Source organism: Pinus tabuliformis, chromosome 8 (assembly GCF_031772625.1).
Source record: "Pinus tabuliformis cultivar Carrire ecotype Pingquan chromosome 8, CPIR1, whole genome shotgun sequence".
NCBI lineage: Eukaryota > Viridiplantae > Streptophyta > Pinopsida > Pinales > Pinaceae > Pinus > Pinus tabuliformis.
Window position 1 is genome coordinate 689,625,692 of NC_142294.1, and position 10,871 is coordinate 689,636,562.

Consider the following 10,871-nt stretch of genomic DNA (forward strand, 5'->3'; position numbering starts at 1 on the left):
TTTGAGGTTCTTCTATATGCATGTGTCTCTGTGGCGTATTGATGCTTGTATATTTGATTTATTCTAATCCTTGAATCAATTATGGATGTATGCTTCTTGTAGTTTCCTTTTCTTGTGCTTTTGCAGGATCTTTGTGTAGCTGGGCCAGTGAAAGAGCAAGGAGCTGGGAGCAAGCAGCAAAGAGGGAAGATTGGATCAACCATTAGCGGAAGATAACGGTTAGTGGATCTCTTCCTCCTCTCTCTTACATCTCTTAAAGAAGTAATCTTGAATAGCTTTGCATTCAGTTGTTGTTGAGGTACTATCACCCTTAAAGTGGGATAGGGTCATTCCGTATTGGATACTTTTCCCTACAACAAATTGGCGACTCCGCTGGGGATCGTATCTTGTTGGTTGTTTGTGTTTTTTGCTATTCATTTCATAAACAAAGGGAGTACCGAATCGAACTGTGTTTGAATCATTCAAATACAAAGTAGAGGGCAGCTACTCTAGCTCAGTTTCTGGGCAAGTTTATGATTTGAAGAGCTGATCCACAAGGACTCTAATAAGCTCTTAGTGATAGCTTTTCATCCTCCTTGTCATCCCTTAGTGTGTCCTTGACTGATAGCTTCTGATTTGAGTAAAAACTGTGAATTTTTGAGCAATCTGTGACCTGGAAACTGTGAAAAACGCAAGTCTCATTCTTCAGTGCAGGTTGTACAAAGGCAGTCTGCATTTCAGCGCAGGTAGCCCCTTCGGGAACTACGCTGAATGTCAATCTGACAGTCCTTTACCTGCGCTGAACCAGTGGTACACTGTGCTACTGGGGTTTCCTGCTGGTTCTTGCCTTGTTTTCACTCTTGTTTTTTTGCTGTTTGTTACCAGTCAGTGGGCCTATCTGAAACCAACTTTCCTTGTCACTATTCTACCTCAGTTGTATAAAGAAATTGTGTTTGTTCTTTGTGTATTTCTTATGCATTTACAGTTTCCCATAACGAAAGTGAACTAGTCTTGCTGCTACCTCTTAGATCTAGACCTGTGATAAAGTGTCGTTTTGATCTTAAGAGTTAGTTTGATTGTTGTTCATAGCTGATTGAGCTTTTGCTTTCGTCATATGGTTTGAATTTGTATATGTCTAGTGTCGAAAACAAGTAAACCGTAAGGTGTCTTTTTGATTTTAGACAAGCTTGTTTGCTTTCACTTGAAATTGAATTCGAAATTATACAACAGCTTTCTTTTTGTAATACATCAACATTAAGAAAGAGAAAAGAAATACCTACATTTTGCATTTGCATTTTTGATAAGTTTGCATGATTGATCTAGGAGAAAGTGCATTAGTGTGTGCTTTGTGATCTGTGTGAAAAGATGATGTCTTTCTTTTCCCTCAGTAGTTAGGATTTTCAAAGTTAAAAGATTATAAAGCTTGCTTATCATCTTAGACTGCATTTAGGAATTTATACCGATACATCTCGTGGTGATCCTGAAAGACAAACTGCTAAACAAGATCAACTTAAAATATATTGAATGAACCTAACAACGCTTTGTAACATAATGCTCACAATAGAGGTCTAGGTAGAGACGTGTTCCGACGTCGTTAAACGTAGTGACTGTCGATCTCTACGAAGGTGGGTGATTCCTCCTGAGGGACGATAGCACTAATACGGACTTGTGCTCCCGCGTACCATCGCGTATATTGGGAGACCCCTATAGGAATTTATCCTTTATCCTTAGGAAGCTGTGTCGGCCGCCCTACTGATCGCTATGCAGTGAACACAGCATTCACGAAGATCGACCACCCGTACCGTAAAACGTATTCTGTGGTTTCGCGAAAGGTTTGGCACACCCTCTGCCTAGATCTCCAGAGCAGTTTCTTTTGGCCTTTTTCAAACTCTATAACTGAAAAAGTGCAACCGAGCATTTGTCACTTCGGGCTCGTTAAAACATCGAAGGAGACTAGAGTCATCTTTAGCTTTTTCTCGACTCTTAAAAACTAAAAAAGCAAGTTGTGTCTAAAAGCGTCTAATAAAATTCATTCAATACTGAAACATAATTCCCCTTTTTGTATTTTAGTTGATCGAGAAATCCGCAACCGTGGAAGAAAGTCAATTGAAACCCCGTCGTTCACGGAGGCTTGCGAGTCAACCGTCTTTGTCTCTGGAATCGAAAGTAGTACGGACAAAGCGAACTCGCTTGACCGGGTCAAAATCTCCCATTAAAGTTAGAACAACAGTTCCAACAACATCTGAGATTCCGATCACTCCTAGTATTTCTGGAACCCCTGCCTCTATTGAAGAAGTTCGACAGCCACAGAGGGACAGTTGCACTAATCCTGGTCTGAGAACAAATACTTGCATAACTGAACCAGTTCCATCTGTAACTGGTCCACAGAGTCCTGTTGCTCAAACAACTGTCGCTGTCGAAACAACCCCTTCTTCGGCACCAGAAATCTTTTACGGACCTGACGGTCTTCCTCTTCCTCCTGGTCTGATTGCAATAGAGGAAATCGTAGAGGACCAGCAAGAAAATACTCCAACCCATTTTGGAGTAGGTGTCACTCTTTTTCCTTCTGCATCAGAAGTTTGTCCACCACTAGTGGATGTTCCTGCAGAATCGCTGGGCAGTCTATTGGATAGACTTAAAATGTCTGAGCAACCGTCGACATCTAGGACTGTGCCAAATGACACAGCGACGACAAAAGCTCCTGCTAGCACTCCAACGATGTTTGCCGGCATACCAGCTGTCCCAACTAGCTCTCAACAGCTAGAAGGAGTCCACCCAGGGACTATTTCGACAGTATGGTCTGTTCCAGTTTGTTCATCCGGAGTAATACCCGGTAATTCTTATGTTGAAACCCGACAGATTGATCCTCATGGAGGTCAATTTGGGTCATCTAGTCCTCAAGGACTAACAATCCCTCTGAGTTCCGGATTGCTACCATATGGGGGGCAGTATGCCCTTTCATTACCTCCTCCAGGAGGATACCCATATGGCAGTTTTCAACAACACTCAGGTTTGACTGAAGTTACGACAAGTTGTTGGGTACCTATGTTACCTCAACAGCCAAGAGTTGTGTATTCTATGCAACAGTGTGTACCTATGTCTAGCATCCCTATGACGCCTGCTATTGTAACCGTGTCGCAAGTTCAATCGACGCCTATTGTATGTCAACCCCAGGTTGTAATGCAATAGCCCCTTGACCCTGCAACACAACCGCAATCGCCAACTGCCGGGACGACACAAGTACAAATGGGTACAATAACCCCACATCTTGGTCCGTCGGTTAATATAACACAGCAAAACATGGCTTCACAACCATGGATGGTGCAGTACCAACAACCTCAGCTTCAGCAGGTGTACGAAGGATCCGAGCAACAGATCTTTGCGAATAGTGGACAACCCTATACTCAGAACGGGTTAAATCAACCACTTTACAGTGGCCAAGTCCACCAGCCATATCAGTCATATCAGCATCAATTGCATTATGCTGGTATGCAAAGGCCTACTGCTCAAGCGATTCCATCGTATCCTGGGTACGCCTCGCCAAACCTGAATCAGAAGTTGTCATTCGTGGCAACTCTGGAATTACCAGATTTAAATCGATTGACGAACGATCCAATCGCCTATGCACATTGGTGGCCAACGATTCCTCACAAGCTTCCTTCGGACATTCCTGAATTCAATGGAAATCCTGGCGAAGACCCGTCGAATCATGTGATGACTTTTCATCTATGGTGTTCGTCGAATACCTTGAATGATGATTCGATAAGGCTTCGCCTTTTCCAGAGGACATTGACTGGTCCGGCGGCTAAATGGTATATTGAATTACCTAGAGCCTCTTTCGACAATTTTAGTTCCCTAGCCACGACTTTTTTAACACACTTTCAGTTACCTATAAGGTACGAAACTGGAACAGAAATCTTAACCAATTTCAAGCAGACAACGGCCACACATATATCAGATCATATACATGAGTGGCGTCGTCGTCGCAGAATGGTAAAGACTTATGTTCCAGATTAGCTGTTAGCCGAGTGGTTTATAAAGTCGCTTCTTCCTGCTATAACAGAAGATGTGGCCAAGGGAGGGGTTGTAACAGAGGAGCAGGTTATTGCTCATGCCCAGTATTTAGACTTAGTATATACTCAGTCTGGCACGCTCTATGATAAGATACCTGATGCCGCCAGACCAGAATTTTCAATCCCTCCTCGTCCTGGATCGAACAGTGACTCTCATGCCGGTGATGGTGTGATTGGCACTGCAAACACAAAGTCGACAAGGGATTCGAATAAGGAACCCCGTAAGACTTCGAATCAAAAAGCAAATCAAGAAATTCTTGCTTCGGAAGTAAATGCCGTATCTACGGATAAAGGCAAAAATTCCAGTCAACCAGGAAGGAAGAAGAAGCAAAACAAAGGGAAGAAGAAGAAACAGGGTGAGTCATCCCAACAAAAAACTTCTTCAAACCCTCCTGGGCAAGGGAAACAAATTTATCCATGTCAAATATGTGACGAAGAGGATCATTTCATAAGGAACTCTCCGTTCAAAGCTGAGTTAAAGAAGTTCTTTAAAAGTTCCCAAAATTCAGCTGTGTTGACTGATCCATTTCCCAACCCAGGTCAAAATATGGTTGATAGTGGGAATGCTTCCCCGTCGCAAGTGCTTATGTTGTCGGTCTCTAAGCAAAATGATGCTTTGATCTCGACAAGGAGTAAAGATTACGGGAATCCGCCGGTATCGAACGACAAAGGTAAAGATCAACCTAGTAGTTCGACAACAACTTCGGCAGAAGTTGTACCCCCCATCACGCATGAGTTAACAATAAAACCGCCAAAGGGAGTAGTACACAAGTCGACGTTTAATCCTCGCGCCAGGGCGGCGCAGCATTATAACATAGTGGAAGATTTGGCCCAATCGCCATCCGCTATGTCGACTCTTGAGGTACTGCAAAATTGCCCATCCCAAAGGCAGGCGTTGTTATCAGCAATTGGTGGAGTGGATCCTAAAGATTCCAATCTTGTATCCTTTGATCACAAAGGATATGATCCTCAGTTACCAGCTCAATTAGCTTTCCTTATTCAAGTGAAAGCACTCAACAAAACTGTTCACAGAACAATTATTGATGAGGGGGCATCGACATGTATTATGTCAATGAGTTGCTGGAAAACTCTTGGATCTCCAACCTTGTCGCGATCTTCGACGACATTAAAAGCATTCAACGGTAGGACGTAGATGCTGTACGGCATCCTAAATAACTTGAAAGTTGAACTAGGAGGAAAAACAGTGGAAATTGATGTTGAAGTCATTGATGGCAATCTTGACTATAACATCCTACTGGGAAGACCATGGATATATGCCATGGCAGCTGTAGTGTCGACTTATTTTAGGAATATCGCATTCTCGTTTGAAGGAGGGATTACGATCGTCGACCAACGGAACTTCCTCCCTAATGGTTCACAAGTTACAGGAAGCATTCCCATGATCCATGGGAGCGACCATTCAATACAAGATATCGGAGTAGGCCTATTAAAAGACCCCACAATGATGGGAGCTTTCACGTTGCCACCTCCTATCCATGTAGGGAATATCCCGTTTGTAGCAACATGCAACATGGTATCTTCCTTGAAGGTCGCAGAAGACGAAGTCGTCATGGATCACCAAATGGTTTTGCCACCGAGTCCTATAGAAATATTGTAGCAATCAATGTTTCAGGCATGGGAGGCGAACCCAAGTCAACGCTTGTCGAGCGTTTGGGTAGATAGGTCCTGAGAATATGGAACCCCATTAGATCCTTCGTCGAAAGTACATGGGACTGACGAAGGAATCTTACAATCAATGATGATTGAGGGGGCACCATGGAACGATCACCACCATCGTTCCCTTCTTCCGGAATATGAAGAAGATACTCAAAGTGACCTCTATCACCCTTCAGTATTTGAATTCCTAACAAATACTGTAAACACGGTGGATTCCGAGCAAAACTTATCCAATATTGAAGAGACTATAGCCATAAATATCTCGACTAAAACAGATGTTGTATAAAATATTTATGTCGGCAAAGGTTGTTCCCCTTCAGAACTGGAAATATATGACGCTCTTTTTCACGAATTTAGAGATGTCTTTGCTTGGTCATATGATGAAATGCCAGGCATTGACTCGAGTATCGTTGAACATGAAATTAAAATGTATCCTGATGTCAAACCAGTAAGACAACGACTTCGGCAAGTGCACCTGAAGAAAGCCGCTGCCATTAAGGTAGAAGTTGAAAAACTTCTCCATGCTGGATTCATCTACCCGGTTTCTCTAACCGATTGGGTATCGAATATTGTCCCTGTTATGAAAAAACAAGGGACGATTAGAGTGTGTGTCGATTATAGGGATGTAAACCAAGCTTGTCCTAAGGACAACTACCCTACACCCTTCATCGACCAGATAATTGATGAATGCGCCGGATGTGAAATCTTTTCATTTATGGATGGATTTTCCGGGTATAATCAAATAAATATCTACCCACAGGACCAGTCAAAGACTGCATTTATTTGTCCGTGGGGCACATTCGCTTATCGAAAATTACCCTTTAGTTTAAAGAACGCAGGGGCGACGTTTCAGAGGGCAATGAATTATGCCTTCCATGACATCAAGAACATTGTTCAACCTTATCTCGACGATCTTCCGGCTCATTCGCGAAAGCGGACTGATCATCCGCAGCATTTAAGAGCGATATTTCTATGTTGCCGACACTATAAGATAAGACTCAATCCACACAAATGTGTGTTTTGCGTCGGTTCAGGTCGTTTACTTGGCTTTGTAGTCTCTAAGGATGGGATTCGTCTCGACCCCTGTAAGGTTCAGGCAATAATTAATTTGCCTCCACCTTCAAATTTGCTTCAGATTCAGAAACTCCAAGGGAAAGCAAACTTTCTAAGGAGATTCATTCCAAATTACGCAGAACTTGCTAAGGGTTATACTTGTCTTTTGAAAAAGGATGTACCTTTTGTCCGGGACCAGGTGGCGCAAGCTTCCTTTGATGCTTTGAAAGATTGTCTAGTAAAAGCATCATTAATGTACGCCCCGGACTATCAAAGAGATTTTAACCTGTATCTGGCTGTAGCAGATACGACCATTGCAATGGTTTTAGTTCAAGAAGTCAATGGAATTGAACATCCTATCTATTATTTAAGTAAAAACTTAAACAATACAGAAAGTAAATATTCTTATGTTGAAAAACTAGCGCTTGGAACTGTCCAAGCGATCCAAAGGTTTTGACATTATGTCCTCTTTCGGAAAACTACCATCTTGTCAGATTGCAACCCCATGACATATATACTGTCGCGACAGTTGCTGGGGGGCAAATATTCAAAATGGATAGAAATCCTTCAAGAGTTTGATCTGGAATTTGTAAAATCCAAATCAAAGAAAGCTCTAGTTTTCGCAGAATTATTGTGCGATCTCCCATCGTTGTCCAATGATGAAACATCGGAAGAGTCAATCGTGGACGAAAGTTTGTTTCTGATATCTGTAAGCGATGAGTGGTATGGGGATATCATAGTTTATCTCCAAACCCAAAGGTTCAGGCCTAACACCTCTCACTCCGAACAAAAACGTATACGATACCAAGTAAAAGACTACATGATCGTCGGTGATACACTTTACCGTCGTGGTGTCGATACAGTTCTGAGGAGGTGCCTTACCCATGAGGAGGCCGAAAAAGCCCTAAATGATTGTCATTCAGGCGCCTGTGGGGGGAATCAGTCTGGATATGCAACAACACAAAGAATCTTACGAGCAGGATACTTCTGGCCAACCATGTTCAAAGATTGCATAACCGCAGTTAGAAGTTGCCATGCTTGTCAAATCTTTGATAGCAAAACCAGACGACCACCCACACCTTTACAGCCGATAGTTGCTGTTGGGCCCTTCGCCAAGTGGGGCATCGACTTCATGCAATGTAACCCCACCTCGACCGGGGGGCATGGGTATATTATAGTCGCTGTTGACTATTTTACCAAATGGGCCGAGGCGATGCCTACATTGGTTAACACTAGTGAAAAAGCTGCCCTTTTCTTTTTCAATCATGTAGTCGCCAGGTTCGGCGTACCACAGGCTATAGTCATAGATCATGGGTCGCATTTTCGCAATCACATGATGGTCGAATTAGCTGCCAAGCTAGGGCTATCTCACGACAGCTCTACCCCATATTATCCGCAAGCCAACGGACAAGTTGAGGCAATCAACAAGGTCCTGAAGCGTATGTTGCAAAGGATGATCGGGGTTCACAAAAGAAGGTGGCACCTAATCCTGTACTCAGCCTTGTGGGCCTACCGAACGTCGGTTAAGAACGCAACCGGGTTCACACCTTTTCAATTGGTGTATGGCCTGGAAGCAGTCTTACCGATCCAGTGCGAAATTTCGTCGCTTAAACTCGCAATTGATCTTCTCCCCGGAACCTCAGAAGAAGAGGCTCGTTTCTTGGAATTAATCCAGTTGGATGAAACCCGCCGTGACGCCGTTTTGGCTAACGAAGCTCATAAGAAACGAGTCAAGGCTCAGTTTGACAAAAATGTCAAACCCCGTGTCTTCTCGGAAGGTGATTTGGTCTTGCTTTATGACCAAGAATCCGATAAATTGGGAGCAGGTAAATTCAAGTCCTTATGGATGGGCCCCTATATTGTTAAAAGGGTGTTAGCAAAAGGAGCCTACGAGTTGATGGATTACGATGGAATTCCACTGGCGCAACCCCGCAATGGGTTGTACCTCAAGCGTTACTATGCTTAAATAGTAACCTGCATGCTTTTGTTGTATTTTGTTTTCGCTAAAGTGTTTGTTCTGGTCGAGTGATCCACCTTTTTCCGTTGCAGATGTCGAACCTTCTGGAGACATGTGTTGGATATGCCGACGGAGCGAGTCGTAGTTCGCGGAACCTGTCCTCCGCAGCCTGGGCCATTTTTGATCCAAGCGGCGAGTTAGTAAGTTTCAGAGGTGTATGTATTGGGCAATCAACAAATAACATTGCTGAGTATAACGCGTTGATAGAACTACTCTCTGATGCCATCACACATGGCATACGCCGACTAATTGTCAGGCTAGACTCACAGCTCGTAATACTACAACTCAATGGTATATATTCTGTTCGCAATCCAGCTATTTATCGCATGTTCCTAAGGGTTAAGATCTTGGAAAGACGATTTGATTCAATTCAATATCAACATATTTCAAGAAACTTAAACACATTAATTGACTCATTGGCAAACTATGTGTTAGATAGACATTTGCAACATTTATAAAAAGGACACATCATCAAAAAATTGTACATATGGATCACGTAAATCAACCAGAGTAAAACCCGAAAATCAAAATATATAAGCTGTTTATATAAGTTCATACATAATGTTCTGTAACCAAGACAAAATTGGTCATATGACCTAAGAACTCAAAAGATGCTAGGGGGCACCCTAGCCTAGAGGTGCTCATGATAGTACGTCACGGCCTGTGCAATCATGCGCAAGAGACGAGTCCATCGTCTAGGCACACCAATGGTATGCCGCTGCATCTATAAAGGTAACTCGTCAATCTGTACATCCGGAAGGCCACGAGTAAGGCTCTCAACCTGCTCCTGCACAGCTGTAAGGGTCTCGGTGTCGTCAAGATCGTGAATAACAACTCTCCTAGCAGGCTCCCATGCCGGGGCAGCAGCTGGCGATCTCGGACGAACTGCTGGACGATCAGGACCAATATCTGCATGCACCCAAGAGTATAATTAAAAGTCTTGATAGAATAAAGCACGGCAACATTATGAGTAAGGACAATAAACAGTAATATGGTCAAAGAGTTTACTAATGGCACCCCACTGCTCGCCATCCGGTAACACCAAATCCGGATCACCTCGGAAATCCATACCCACATATGGATACTCAGAAAACGCCATCTCCTGGCGCTCGAACCACCTAAAGAAGGCCTCAGTGAAAGTAATCTGAGGTTGACCTGCATGCCTAGACATGTGGTCAACCCACCTCTGCATGCGTGGCTCGGTCGGAGAAGGCAAGCCAAGTATGATGTACTGAGGCTGCATCAGTGGGATTTTCTCCAAGGCGAAGGCAGTCAGAATAGAACCAAATCCAAAGTTCTTCAGCTTCCCGTCCTTTACCTTGCTCAATTGACTTTTCATCTGAACAAGTACTGCATCACACCAGTTGAATACTTTCGGTTGGAGACACTCCAAGGCGTGCTGCATATAAGACCTGTTGGCAAAATGTAGAGCTGCGCTACCGGCCATCCTACCAATAGTGAACAGAATGGACCTGAGAGCCCGATCAGTAATCTCTCGGATAACAATCTTGCCGTCTCTGCTCGGCTGAGAACTTTCCCTGCAGTACTGGCGGACATAATCTCTAGTGGAATCAGTCCCCCGGGCCATACCTGATAAGGAAATGGGGGCACCTCGTCTTGACAGTCCAGTTAAGAAGTACATGTCCTCTATGGTCAAGGGGATGGTCTTCCCCCTAATCTGGAACACTTGGTTAACAGGATCCTGAGCATCAAGCATATACTGCAGTAAAGAAATCTGTGCTCTCATGCCAGAGATACGGAAAAACTTCAGCAGGCCACAGTTCCGCAGCGCGTTCACCGTGACCGGGTCATGGAGGGCAATCATGTCCTCCTCTTCATGTTCTCGTTCTCGCCATGTAAGAGACATTTTGTTCAAAGTTTCCTGCAAGGCAAACAAGAGAAAGAGTAAGTTCCTGATTTTGATGAAAAACTGGCGAAAAATCATCAAAAAATGACCTGAACACTCAGTTTTCTGAGCCCAACGCAGGCAAAGAGTGTCCCTCCTGCGCTGAAGGTCAGGCTGCCTTAAGGCAGCTTGACATTCAGCACAGATTTCGAAAGGGGAACCTGCG